The sequence below is a fragment of the Triticum aestivum genome, chromosome 3D (assembly GCF_018294505.1).
Source record: "Triticum aestivum cultivar Chinese Spring chromosome 3D, IWGSC CS RefSeq v2.1, whole genome shotgun sequence".
Lineage (NCBI taxonomy): Eukaryota > Viridiplantae > Streptophyta > Magnoliopsida > Poales > Poaceae > Triticum > Triticum aestivum.
The window spans coordinates 495,773,761-495,788,899 of NC_057802.1; positions in this window are offsets into that span (position 1 = coordinate 495,773,761).

The following is a 15,139-nucleotide window of genomic DNA, read 5'->3' on the forward strand; positions in this document are numbered from 1 at the left end:
AGAAAACAATTAAATTTCATCAAATTTGGCAAACATGGTCCAAACTTGCAGCAAGTTCAATTTGAAAAATTTGAACTGGAGACCACTGGATCTTCATGGAGCTTGGTTGAGGGCTCTAAGGACTAGCTAGGGAAATTGGTTTGGAGGAAAAACTCAAAGTAGAAAGGGTAGTTCCTTTGTAAATCTCCAAGAGTTAAAATAGAAGGCAGAAATATTTTTGATAAGAATTAAAAGGAAGAAAAATTCATGGGGAGGTTCAACTTGCTGGATTTGAAGTATAACTTGACACAAAGATGGGGAAAGGCTTTTGGGAGGTGGTTTCCACTTAGGTCATGGCAAGAGGAGATTTTGAAAAGGGGAAAAAGATCACTCCAAATGCCATAGGATTATTTAAAAGATTTTTCAAAAGAAGTTTCCCAAATGAAAAGCATTTGGTTTTGAGTCCACATAAGATGGGAAAACCTACAAGACCAAAAATAAAGTCTTGGGTGAATCCAAACAAAACACTTGTCATAAAAGAAGGTTTTTGAGAGGGAGAGTTCTTTCGAAGAAAATATTAAATGACATCCCTCAATTTAAATAAAAGTTTGAAAAAGCCAAAATAATAAAAATTGGGTGTCACACAAGCATATTGATAAACCGGATTTGGTTATTCGTAAACCAGAGTCTGACAATGGAAACGGTGTAATGCATTGACGGTTCAACAGGGGACTAATGGTATCTACCGGGTCATCATTTTTTCTATGAAGTTAAACCGCCCAATCTGGTATTCAAAGTGTGTAAGTGAAGGAAGAAACAAGTTTCACATCTTGCTATGGTAATTTCAGATCTACCGCGCGTTGGAAAAACAAAATATATTCTGACCTAATTTCCAGCGTACTAAAAGTTCACCAAGTTGAGATGAGTTGGACATCAAACAGGTGCTAAAACTGCTACCGCGTGAGATCTATGTGGTTTTTGGATCTAATCCATGGATATAAATAAGGATAAAGAAGGGCGGCAACGAACACTGATGAACGACAGAAACCTTAAGTGCAGATCTATGGTAAGAGAAAGGGGAGACTTACTGAGGCTGTTGAGCAGCGGCGGCGCGCGGAGGAGCTCTGGTACGTTTAGGTCGATGCAGCGGCCAAGGTTGGTGCAGCAGTCGAAGGTTGATGGCGGCGGCCGAGGTCGAAGGTTCGCGCGTCGCGAGGATGACGATGACGCGAAGAGGCACGAGGGGGGAAATGGAAAGACCCCCTGGCCCTATTTATTAGGGCGGAAAGATAAACGTCAGGCACGAAAATCGAGGAGCCGAATTTTTGGATATGAGGCGGAGTTGTCACCTCGATTGTCGGAGGCTCATTAATGAAGGTGGATTATACACAATTTTAAAAGAAACAGGTGACGTCACGACGGTTTATCATGGTCCTAGAAGATGATGTCACGGCGGTTTACAAGATTATGTGAAGATGTTGAAGAAGAAGTTTTCTTAAGTATTAAGGATTGACATGAACCAGTTCAAATGAATCTGGGGCCTAATGTTGGGGATATTACCACTGGGCGTAAACCGGCCAGGAGAGGCCGGGTTAACCCCATAAGTAGTTTATCTGTATCTGAATTCCATGAAGACAGACGGTGACGCTTTATGAAAGCCCAGGGCCCAAAGCCGGTTTAAGGCCTGTAGACATAAACCGGTGTTGTTATGTAAACTTGTGTTGTAAGATAGAAGTAGCAGAGACCGAGCCGGACACGATTATGAGCCGGCCTTGGGATTCTGTAAACCGACGGGCGTCAACCCATGTATATAAGGGGACGACCCGGCGGCGGTTCAAGGACAACAGACAACAACTCGAGACTCAGGCAAAGCGTATTCGCTCCCTGGTCATCAAAACCCCATCAATTCCATCACAACTAGACATAGGCTTTTACCTTCATCGTAAGGGGCCGAACTAGTATAAAACTCTCTTGTGTCCCTTGTCCGCTTTAACCCCTTTAAGCTAACTCGTAGCGATGGCTCCACGACTAAGTACTTTCTCTAGGACATCTGCCGTGACAAAACCACGACACTATGTCAATAGGTTATTACTAAAAAATGATATAAAATGATTATAAAACATCCAAGATTAATAATATAATAGCATGGAACAATCAAAAATTATAGATACGTTGGAGACGTATCAGCATCCCCAAGCTTAACTCTTGCTCGTCCTCGAGTAGGTAAGTGATAAAAACAGAATTTTTGATGTGGAATGCTGCCTATCATGTCATATCATATTATTTTCTTTATAGCATGGACAATTGGACTTTTATTTGATTCAAAGCAATAGTTTAGTTTTGACATAATAATTTAGATACTCGAGCATATCAACAAGCAACCATGTCTTTCAAAATATCAACACTAAAATAAGTTATCCCTAGCCCATCATGCTCAAACATTGATCCATTCATGAAACACTCGAATATTAGCTACACTCAGTACTTAAGTATGATCATATTGCCTCCTAGTTGGTGCTTTTATAAGAGAAGATGGAGACTCAAAATAAAAATTGCATAAAGTAAAAGAAAGGCCCTTCGCAGAGGGAAGTAGGGATTTGTAGAGGTGCCAGAGATCAAAGCGAAAAATTTAGAGATAAAAACATTTTGAGAGGTGTATCCATCCCACCAACGAAAACGACTTAGAGTTCCGAACACATTCCATGCTAGATATGCCATAAGCGGTTCCCAAACAAAAATTAATGTTTATTCCTTTTTCCACCATACTTTCACTTTCCATGGCTAACCGTATCCACGGGTGCCCTCCATACCAACACTTTCCAAGGAATTTATTATTTGACAACATAAAGTAAATTTATTTTTGCATTTTGGGACTGGGCATCCCTAAGACCTTTGCCTTACTCTCGTGCAATGACAAGTGAATAAACACTCATCGTGAGAATAAACACATCTAGCATGGAAAATATTAGCCACCCCTCACCGCTCCGCGAGCGAAACAAACACACAAAAGAGAAGTTTATTTTGAAAATTAGAGATGGCACATGCAAATTTTCTTAGAACGGCAAAAGAATACCGCATATAGGTAGATATAGTGGACTCATGTGGCAAAACTGGTTTAAAGGATTTTGGATGCAGAAGTAGAGATCATACTTGCTGCAAAATGAAGGCTAGCAAAAGATTGGGAAGCGACCAACAAAGAAACGGATAATCTCATGAGCAAGCATTAAGCATAACTAACACCGAATAATGCACCACAAGTAGGATATAATTTCATTGCATGACTATTGACTTTCGTACTTGCATAGGGAATCACAAACCTTAACACCAATATTCTTACTAAAACATAATTACTCATCAACATAACTCACATATCACATCATCATATCTCAAAACTATTACTAAGAATCAAGTTTATTTTGTCCAATGATCTTCATGAAAGTTATTATTATATCCTTCTTGGATATCTATCACTTCGGGACTAATTTTCATGTGTTGCTTTTCATAAGCTCAAACAAATATAAGTGAAGATCAAGAGCATATTTTTTCTTCTTTATCTCAAAATAATTTAAGTGAAGCAAGAGAGAATTTCTTGAAAATTTTACTAACTCGCAAATAAATCTAAGTGAAGCAAGAGAGCATTTCTTCAAAAATACTAAGCACACCGTGCTCAAAAAGATATAATTGAAGCACTAGAGCAAGTCCATTGCTCATAAAAAATTAAGTGAAGCATAGAGAGCAATTCTAACAAGTCATGACATAATTTTGGCTCTCCCAAATAGGTGTGTCCAGCAAGGATTGATGACTTAAGACACAAAATAAAGCAAGAAAAGACTCATATCATACAAGACGCTCCAAGTAAAACACATATCATGTGACGAATAAAAATATAGCTTGGAGTAAAATACCGATAGTTGTTGGAAGAAAGCGGGGATGCCACTCGGGGGCATCCCCAAGCTTAGTTGGTTGCTCTTTTTGGATAATAGCTTGGGATGCCGGGGCATCCCCAAGCTTATTCTCTCCTATCCTTCCTTCATTCATTGTAAGATAAGCCAAAACTTGAAAACTTCAGTCACAAAAAACTCAACAAAACCTTCGTGAGATCCGTTAGTATAAGAAAGCAAACCACTACTATAAGTACTGTATAAAACCAATTCATATTTTGTTCTTGTATTATATCTATTGTATTCCAAATTTTCTATGGCAAAAACTCATCAAAGAAAACCATAGAACCATCAAAATAAGCACACAAGACAAAGAAAACAGAATATGTCAAAACAGAACAGTCTGTAGCAATCTGACTATTTCGAATACTTCTGTAACTCCAAAAATTCTGAGAAGTTAGGACGACCTGGGAAATTTGTATATTGATCTACTACAATTGGAATGGGTATTTTACCGCTCTCTGGTAAAAGATGCAAATTATTTTCGTGAGCACAAAAGTTTCTGATTTTTCAGCAAGATCAAACAACCATCACCCAAGAAGATCCTAAAGGCTTTACTTGGCACAAACACTAATTAAAACATAAAAACACAATAATAACAGTAGCATAATTGTGCTAACACTCAAGAATAGAAAGCAAAAAGAAAATTTATTCATAGGGTTGCCTCCCAACAAGCGCTATAGTTTTACGCCCTTAGCTAGGCATAATATTTCAACGATGCTCACATGAAAGATTGTAATTGAGACACGAAGAGAGCATCATAAAACATGTGGCAAACACATTTAAGTCTAACATACTTACTATGCATAGGAATTTTATAAGCAAACAAATTGTCAAGACAAGAAATATCTAGCATATGCAAAGGAGAGCAATAAAACATTCAAAATCTCAACATAATGAGAGGTAATTTAGTAACATGAAAATTTCTGCAACCATCTTTTCCTCTCTCATAATAATTACATGTAGGATCATAATCAAATTCAATATTATAACTATCATATAAAATTTTCCCTTTATGATCCACAGGCGTGCAACGTTGACACCCTTCCAAAATAGTGGGATTATCATCAAATAAAGTCATGACCTCTCCAACCCACTTTTGTCAAAAATTTCATAAGATTAAACGCTCTCCAAATATGTGGGATTATTTTTAGCTAATATTGACACTCTTGCAAACCCACTTTAAATATTATCACAAGCATATTCATCATGAGATTTAAATAAATTTCCAAGATCATAAGAATCATCACCCCAATCATGATCATTGCAACACGTAGTGGACATAGCAAAATTAGCATCCTCAAGCTTGGGGTTTTTCATATTAATTGCACAATTGACATTAATAGAATTTATTTTAAAAATCATTGCAATCGTGCTTTTCATTCAAGGAGTTATCATGAATCACTTCGTAAATTTCTTCATCACAATTTTCAGATTCACGAATCTCAAGCAAAACTTCATAAAGATAATCTAGTGCACTCAAATCACTAGCAATTGGTTCATGATAATTGGATCTCTTAAAAGGTTAGCAAGTGGATGAGGATCCATATCAACAAATTTTTAGCAAGCAAAGATGCAAGAAAAATAGAAGGCACATGGCAACACAAGCAAACAAAAGATATGACGAGAAAACGGTGAACGAAAAAGAGGGCAAATAAAACGGCAAATTTTTGTGAAGTGGGGGAGAGGAAAACGAGAGGCATATGGAAAATAATGTAAATTGCGAGGAGATGAGATTTGTGATTAGGAACCTGGTAGATGTAGATGATCCTCCCAACGGCGCCAGAAATTCCTTTTGATGTCACTTGAAGCTAGGTTGGTATTTCCCCAAAGAGGAAGGGATGATGCAGCGCAGCGGCGGTACGTATTTCCCTCAGATATGATACCAAGGTTATCGAATCAATAGGAGAACCAAGCAACACAACGTAAACAGCCCCTACACACAGATAACAAATCCTCGCAACTCGACGTGTTAAAGGGGTTGTCAATCCCTTCCGGGGTACGGCGCCTCAAGATAGGCAAACGGATGTAAGATAAATAGTAGTAGATTGATAGATCGAACGCCAAATAAAATAAATATAAATAAAACGCAGCAAGGTATTTTTGTATTTTTTGGTTTAATAGATCTGAAAATAAATGCAAGGAAAAAGTAGATCGCAAGGCAAATATATGAGAAATAAGACCCGGGGGCCGTAGGTTTCACTAGTGTCTTCTCTCGAGAAAAAAAGCAAACGGTGGGTAAACAAATTACTATTGGGCAATTGATAGAACATCAAATACTCATGACGATATCCAGGCAATGATCATTATATAGGCATCACATCCAAGATTAGTTGACCGACTCATGCCTGCATCTACTACCATTACTCCACACATCGACCGATATCCAGCATGCATATAGTGTATTAAGTTCATGGAGAAACGGAGTAATGCAATAAGAATGATGACATGATGTAGACAAGATCTATCTATGTGGAGATAGACCCCATCGTTTTATCCTTAGTAGAAACGATACATACGTGTCGGTTCCCTTTCCGTCACTGGGATCAAGCATCGTAAGATCGAACCCACTACCGGGCACCTCTTCCCATTGCAAGATAAATAGATCAAGTTGGCCAAACAAAACCCAAATATCAGAGAAGAAATATGAGGCTACAAGCAATCATGCATAAAAAAGATCAAAGAAACTCAAATACTTTCATGGATATAAAAAGATATAACTGATCATAAACTCGAAGTTTGTCAGATCCCAACAAACACACCGCAAAAGAGTTACATCATATGGATCTCCAAGAGACCATTGTATTGAGAATCAAGAGAGGGAGATGAAGCCATCTAGGTACTAACTACGGACCCGAAGGTCTATAAAGAACTACTCACGCATCATCGGAGAGGCACCAATGGAGGTGGTGAACCCCATCCGAGATGGTGTCTAGATTGGATCTGGTGGTTCTGGAATCTGGGCGGCTGGATGAATATTTCGTCGACGCTTCTAGGGTTTTTGGAATATTGTGGTATTTATAGAGCAAAGAGGCGGTCCGGGGGGCACCCGAGGTGGGCACAACCCACCAGGGCGCGCCTGGGCCTCCTGGCGCGCCCTGGGGGGTTGTGCCCCCCTCGGGCCACCCCAGGCGCAGCCAGGGACCGTTGTGTTCCTTTTGGCCCATAAAAATTCTCTGTAAAGTTTCGTGCCATTTGGACTCCGTCTTATATTGATTTTCTGCGATGTAAAAACCACGGGAAAAATAGGAACTGGCACTTGGCACTATGTCAATAGGTTAGTATCAAAAAATGATATAAAATGACTATAAAATGATTATAAAACACCCTATATTGATAATATAACAGCATGGAACAATCAAAAATTATAGAACGTTGGAGACGTATCAGGAGGCAAAACAATAAGCCCCTATCTTTCTAGGGACAATTGCATTTTTACCCCTAGTTGGTTCCTACCCACGGGTTTTGCCCTTACTTTTCGAGCTTGCTCACTTTTGCCCTTACTTTTTCTGTCAAGGTCCCTCGAATGCCCTTTCACCGTTTGACCAAAACTTTGAAAATTCATAACTAATTCATATGAACTCGGAAAAATGCAAATAAGATATCAAAGTGTTCAGATAAACATTACCTTTATGTGCACCTCATTTGCATTCAGGACAAAAGCAGCCTTTAAACTACCTGAGGTAATTAACGTTATTAACATTATTAAAAATAAAAAGGTATAAACAATATTTTTTTATGAATAAAAATTACATGCAAATGTAGGTGGTGTTTTCTGAACATCCTGATATCTTATTTGCATTTTTCTGAGTTCGTATCATCTTGTTAAGAATGTTCTAACGACTATGACCATTATTTGGAAACTTCATAACAAGTTGATACGAACTCAGAAAAATGCAAACAAGATATCAGGATGTTCAGAAAACATCACCTACATTTGCATGTAATTTTTATTCATGAAAAAAAATATTGTTTATACCTTTTTATTTTTAATAATGTTAATAGATTTAATTACCTCAGGTAGTTTAAAGGGTGTTTTTGTCCCGAATGCAAATGATGTGCACATAAAGGTAATGTTTATCTGAACATTTTGATATCTTATTTGCATTTTTCTGAGTTCATATGAATTAGTTATGAATTTTCAAAGTTTTGGTCAAACGGTCAAAGGCCATTCGAGGGACCTCGACGGAAAAAGTAAGGGCAAAACTGAGCAAGCTCGAAAAGTAAGGGCAAAACCCGTGGGTAGGAACCAACTAGGGGTAAAAATGCAATTATCCCATCTTTCTATGTGTCCAGTTGAAACGTTTTTCTCATGTGTATGCGGTGAGTGTTAGCAATCATAGAAGACTATATGATGGTTGAGTATGTGGAGCTCTTACTTAGACTCTGTTGAATAAGTTGAATTACAATTGCTTGGTAACTGAGAACATAGGTTGTTGAGTTTCAAGAGAATTCATTGTTTGAACCTAAACGTGTGAATTGGTTGCTACTATAACATGAGAAGTTTTATAAGAAAGAATTGCTGTTATGATGCTAGGAAAAGTGATTGAAATTATCATTGATCAAACTTTTGCACTTTGCTAGCATTCACACTTCATAAATTATTTCTTTTATCATTTACCTACTCGAGGACGAGTAGGAATTAAGCTTGGGGATGTTGATACATCTCCAACGTATCTATAATTTATGAAGTATTCATGTTGTTTTATTATCATACTTGGATGTTTTACAATCATTTTATAGCAACTTTATATCATTTTTGTGACTAACCTATTGACCCAGTGCCCAGTGCTAGTTTCTGTTTTTTGCTTGTTTTTTACATCGCAGGAAATCAATATCAAACGGAGTCCAAACACCGCGAAACTTTTTCGAGATTTTTTATGGACCAGAATACCCAGGATGGGCCAGAGAAGCACCTAGGGTGCCCCGAGGGGGGCACAACCCACCAGGGCGTGCCTGGGGGCCCAGGCGTGCCTAGGTGGGTTGTGCCCACCTCAATGGCCTCCCGCACCCCCTCTTCACCCTATAAATTCCCAAAATTTCCAGAAACCCTCGGGGTTAACCTAGATCAGAAGTTCTGCTGCCACAAGACTCTGTAGCCACCGAAAACAAATCTAGACCCTGTTCCGGCACTTTGCCGGAGGGGGAAATCATCATCGGTGGCCATCTTCATCATCCCAGCGGCCACCACGATGAGGAGGCAGTAGTCCACCCTCGGGGCTGAGGGTTTGTACCAGTAGCTATGTGTTTAGTCTCTCTCTCTCTCGTGTTCTTGAGATGTCACGATCTTGATGTATCGCGGGCTTTGTTAATGTAGTCGGATCATATGGTGTTTTCCCCTCTCTATCTTGTTGTGATGAATTGAGTTTTTCCCTTTGGGATTTCATTGTTATCGGATTGAATACTTTATGGATTTGAGAGCACTTTATATATGTCTTACATATGAATACTCGTGGTGACAATGGAGTATCATATTGATTGACCTGATATGTGTTTTGGCATTCAACTTGCGGATTCCCGCGGTGACATTGGGGTAATCTATGCATAGGGGTTGATGCACGTTCTCGTCTTTTGTTTCTCCGGTAGAAATCTTGGGGCACTCTTTGAAGTTCTTTGTGTTGGATTGAGTATTATGAATTTGAAATTATTTGGTGTTATTTTAGTACGAACTCTTGGTTAGATCGATCAGAAAGAATAGCTTTGTGTTATTTTAGTACGAACTCTGGGATAGATTGATCGAAAAGAATAGCTTCGAGGTGGTTCCATACCCTAGAAATGATTTCTTCTTATGTTCTCCGCTAGATAGGAACTTTGGAGTGATTCTTCGTTGCACGTTGAGGGATGGTTATGTGATCCAAATATATTAGCATTGTTGAGAGATTGCACTAGTGAAAGTACGGACCCTAGGCCTAATTTTCAAGCATTACAATACCGTTTTTGTGCCCGTTTACTATTTGCTACCTTGTTGTTTTTATTTATTCAGATTATAAAAATATATGTCTACCATCAATATTACACTTTTATCACCATCTCTTCGCCCAACTAGTGCACCTATACAATTTGCCATTGTATTGGGTGTGTTGGGAACACAAGAGATTTCTTGTATTTGGTTGCAGTGTTGTTTGAGAGAGACCATCTTCATCCTACACCTCCCATGGATTGATAAACCTTAGGTCATCCACTTGAGGGAAAATTTTCTATTGTCCTACAAAACTCTGCGCTTGGTGGCCCAACACGAGTCTATAAGAATAAAGTTGCGTAGTAGACATCAATTGCCAACAATCCAGTTCAGCACTCGAAGACAAAGCACATTCAGATCCATCGTCACTTTCTTAGAGATCATGTCATGAAGGATGACATTGATATCATTCATGTCAACATTGAAGAGCAATTGGCAGATATCTTCACGAAGCCTTTGGATGAGAAAAAGTTTTGCAAGCTGCGGTGTGAGCTAAATATCATAGAATCCTCGAATGTCCTGTGAATGGACACACATCCTAACGCTTATGCATGTTGATGACTTAGACGTGCAACACACGAAGTAACGTATATCTTCAATTCATGAAGACTTACCCTCTAAGTGTGAATACATTAATGTGGAATTTGACTTCAGAGCGCCACGATAATTGTGCGCCGTGTCTGGGTCTAATACTTCCTATACGGTGGGTAACACCACCACCAGACTTTCTTGAAGATTTTCATTTGGCTTCATGTGTGCATTATCTTCATATTTGGTTTGTCTTCAACATTGATTTGACTTCAACGTTGATATTCACAATGTTGTTTTGGTCTTCATTGATATATGTGTGTGTGTGTGTGCGTGCGTGTGTGTGTGTGATGTCCTCTACATCATTCACTTATATCTGTGTCTTCATATGTCACATCCCTAGCTTCTGACATTGCACTAGGCTAACTTCATGTGTGCATCATGTTTAAACTTTGAAAGAAGCTGTCGGGACCGTGATTCTATGCCACACCGATCTAGCCTGTAACACCTCATATCACTTTGCGGCCTCACGCACGGTATTCCCACGGGTGTCGCCTTACCATGGCCCGGGACCGTTTGCACCTTTTGGCTCACGTATATGATAGTGTGGCTAGCATCCATATGATAGAGAACCCCGGCCGACATGACTAGTCGTGAACCCAAAGTGGCACTAACTTACGGGGACAGGCATACATGAATCAACATCGAGCATGTCGGTCAGCAGCGTGCGAATCCGGGCTGTAGCACTGGACTAACAGGACTCTGGGAACCCGGGCAGTAGCAGGCTAGGCAGGACTCCGGATGTCACCGCGTGACATTTCCCCGAAGGGACAGACACAGGAACGAAGTGAAACACATGCCGGCCAGTCAAGTGTTCCGGAGCAGTAGTGCTGGGCTAGCAGGACTCCGGTAAACCGGGCTGTAGCGGACTACCATGGCTCGGAGGAAGCACTAGACTACATTTCCCCATAAGAGAGGCTACCAAGGATAGACAACTAGGTTGTCGGATCCCACACATAGCAATACACGTTACACGTACGCATAACATGCAAGTATGTGCTGTACAACATGGCATCACAACAAAACGCAAACTCATATAGATAAAAGGCCCAGAAGAGCCACATAGCATTCAGTACAAACAGGGGTCACATGACCCATCATTCAGAGCATACAAGCAACGGAAGCATTACATGTCTGAGTACAGACAACTACAAAAGAAAAGGGCGAGAAGCCTGACTATCTACAAGACCCTCCCAAGGGTACAAGATCGTAGCTGAGGTACAAGGTACTCGTCGAAGTCCAAGCGGAACTACTAATAAGACTGAAGTCTCCGCTGCAAAAACATAAATAAAGCAACATGAGTACAAAGGTACTCAGCAAGACTTACATCAGATCCTATCATTCATGCATTTGTATCAAGAAGGTAGTGTGGGGTTTAGTTGCAGCAAGCCAGCTTTGACTCAGTGGCTATCCTGTTCTACGACTACGAGAAACTTCTTTGAGGTAAGAAGGCGCACACGAGTCCACTAGTCACCACCTCAATACACCACTATGGATTCATTCCCGTCACACTACGAGAATCCATCCATAGCACTCACACTTATCTTGAGCATTTTAGAGTATCCACTTTAAGTTGTCTATGTGCCACGTAAGCATCCAAGAAGTCCATAACCGAGGACATGGCTATTCGAATAGATCATGATAACCCTGCAGGGGTGTACTGCTTCACACACGCTCTCGCCACTTACCGCCATGTACACGTCATGTACCTCGGCAACCTTCAAGCGGAAGCCTGGCGAGGGTGTCGGCCACGACCCGACTAACCACACAAGACTCTAGTCCAGGTTTATCGCCTATTCGGGTTCCATCCGCAAGGAGATCCGGCCGGGTGTCGCTCACGGCCCCAAACGATGTGTGCAGGGTTCCCGAGCCCACCATCCGGGTGCCACTCGGTACACCAGGCCACGTGTGCCTAGTCTGTCCCAAGCCCACCCTGCCGGGTGCCACTCGGTAGAAAAATAGCACTACCTACAAACACCAGAAATTATTTGCAACTCCTGGACAGAGATCAAGGCGGTTAATAAGTCGAGAGAGCTTGGAGCGCCCGGAGCCCAATGTGTGGTAGTAGCTAGTCACTGGACAACTTACACAGAACTCGGTTCTTAAGGACGGTCCCAATGAGACAACCCACCATGTACTCCTACATGGCCTCTCACCGCTACCTTTACCAAATCGTGTTCACACGCTTAACTCTCGGCACCAGAACATATCGTAACACTCCAATTCATTCCCAATGAACCAGACCTGACACAACTCTAAGCAATAGCAGGCATGGCATGGTAGGAACAAAACATGGCTCAATCAACTCCTACACATGCTAGTGGGTTTCAACTATTTACTGTGGCAATGACAGGTCATGCAAAGGAATGGGTTCAACTACCGCAGCATAAAGTAGCAGTTGAATCGTTGTTGTCCTAATGCATAAAAGAGAGCAGGAGTGAGAGAGTAGGATTGTATCGGAATGAACAAGGGGGTTTGCTTGCCTGGTAGATCAACAGGGTGGCACTGCTCCTCAGACAGGTACTCTGGAACACTCTCCGAAGCAGGACCTATCGAGAAGGAACGGTGTCGACAATCAAAACGCAATCATATGCAACAATATGATGCATGAATATGGCATGAATATATGATGTGTTTTGAGCCAATGCATTTAGCATTCAACTTGGAAGAGATCCATTTGAACCAAAGGTTAAAATGCAACTCTAATATAACTCCCTTTAAATGCCATAAGAGTGTTTTCATATATACAGCATGTATAGGTTGGTTTTTCATGCATGAAAATGGCACAGATGGATATATTGAATTTTTCTGATCATTTTGCATATATAAATTATTTAAATCTGAGCTACGGTTGAATTTCTATGAATTTTTGAAGTTTATATCATTTTCTGCAATTTCCTGATTTAATTTAAATCTAGAAAATGAATAACTGCGTCAGCACTGCGTCATGCTTGCGTCACCAGGTCAACAGCGCTGACTGGGGTCAAACCTGACGTGTGGGGTCCACACGTCAGTGTCACAGGTTAAACAGGGGGTTTAACTTATCCTAAATACAGGGTTAGTGGCGCTAGGGCCCACTGGTCAGTGTCAGGGGCTTAGGTTAGGTGGTGATTAGCACTGAGCTAATCACCTGACCGACGGGGCCCACCGTCAGACCGGCGAGGTCGTTGTCGGCGACCTCAGGACGCGGCGGCGTCCGCGTTACAGGCCACGGGGGCGGCGGCTAAGGGCACCTGGGCGTAGCCCGGGCTCTCGCGCATCTGGTGGGGCAGGAAGGAGGAGGAGGGGAGGCCGGAGCTCGGCCAAGTGCGGTGAGGTGCTGCGGGGAACAGGGGAGTGAGCGGAGAGGCTCTACGGCCTCCTGGCGTCACCAGGAGCACGGTGACGCGCTCGGTTGTGGCCTGCGGTGGCCAGGGCGACGGCGGCGACATGGACGGCGGCGAGGAGCTACGGCCATGGTGGGGGTCGGGGCTACAGCGCGGGAACGGAGAAACGGAGAGAGGGGAACGGGGCAGGAGCTCACGGTGGACTCGACGGCGTCGTCAGAGAGCTCGGGGACGCACTGGAGACGGTGGGGCAGTGAAGACGATCTCCGGCGGCCGGAGATGAAGACGACGGCGCTGGAGGCGCTCCAGGGCCTCCCGAGGCGCGTGGCTCGACGGAGAGGTAGCCGGCGACGTGGCGGAGCTTCTGGGCACGACGGAGGTGCGAGGGGACGGCGGTGGCTGCGGCAGCAGCGAGCGGCGGCAACGGTAGCGTTCGGCTGGGTCAAGAGAGAGAGAGAACCAGGGGAGGAGGGGAAATGGGAGAGAGTGAGAGTGGCTTGGGGGGTCGCGTGGCGACGTCCGGGCGTTCCAGGCGACGAGAGGGAGAAGCAGGAGGTGGTGCGCATGCGCGCTGGCGGCGAGCGCGTGCCCATGGTCCTCCTGGCGCGAGGAAGGGGACGACTGGCACGGCCGGCTGGCTGGGCTGGCCTGCTGGGCCGCTGGGCCAGGCCAGGCTGCACAGGGAGGTAAGTGCAGGTCGGTTTTCTTCCTCTCTTTCTATTTTTGTTTTCTGTAATTTGTTTTGATTTAGTTTTAAACACTAAATCATTTTATTTACTTCTGTCAATTTTTGTAGGAACTAGTTGGATTGCTCCAAAACTCCTCACCAATTAACAGAATTTTTGGACATATATTATATATATATAGCAAATATATATCCAAAGCAAATAATTATGCATTAATTCCAAATGGCCAAAATAAATACTTATGAGCTCCTGAAAATATTGGTTTGATTTTTATCTCTGTCCAATATTTTCAGAGAGTAACATGAACATTTTCTTGGACCTTTTTGGAGCAATTTTTATCTGGGTCATTTCCAGAAATGATTTCTGAGGGTTTCACAAATCCCCATTTCAAATTTAAATGAAATTTAAACATGATGCACACATGACTAGCTAGTCTAGGTCATACCAGAACTAGGGACGTGACAACTCGCCCCACTTGAAAGAATCTCGTCCCGAGATTCAGGGGTCGATGGAAAGAAGGTGGGGTACTCCAGTCGAAGACGATCTTCTCGCTCCCAAGTAGCTTCTCTCTCAGAATGATGAGACCACTGAACCTTGAGAAACTTGATGTTCTGACGTCGGGTAACACGCTCTGCTTGATCAAGGATGCGAACAGGGTAC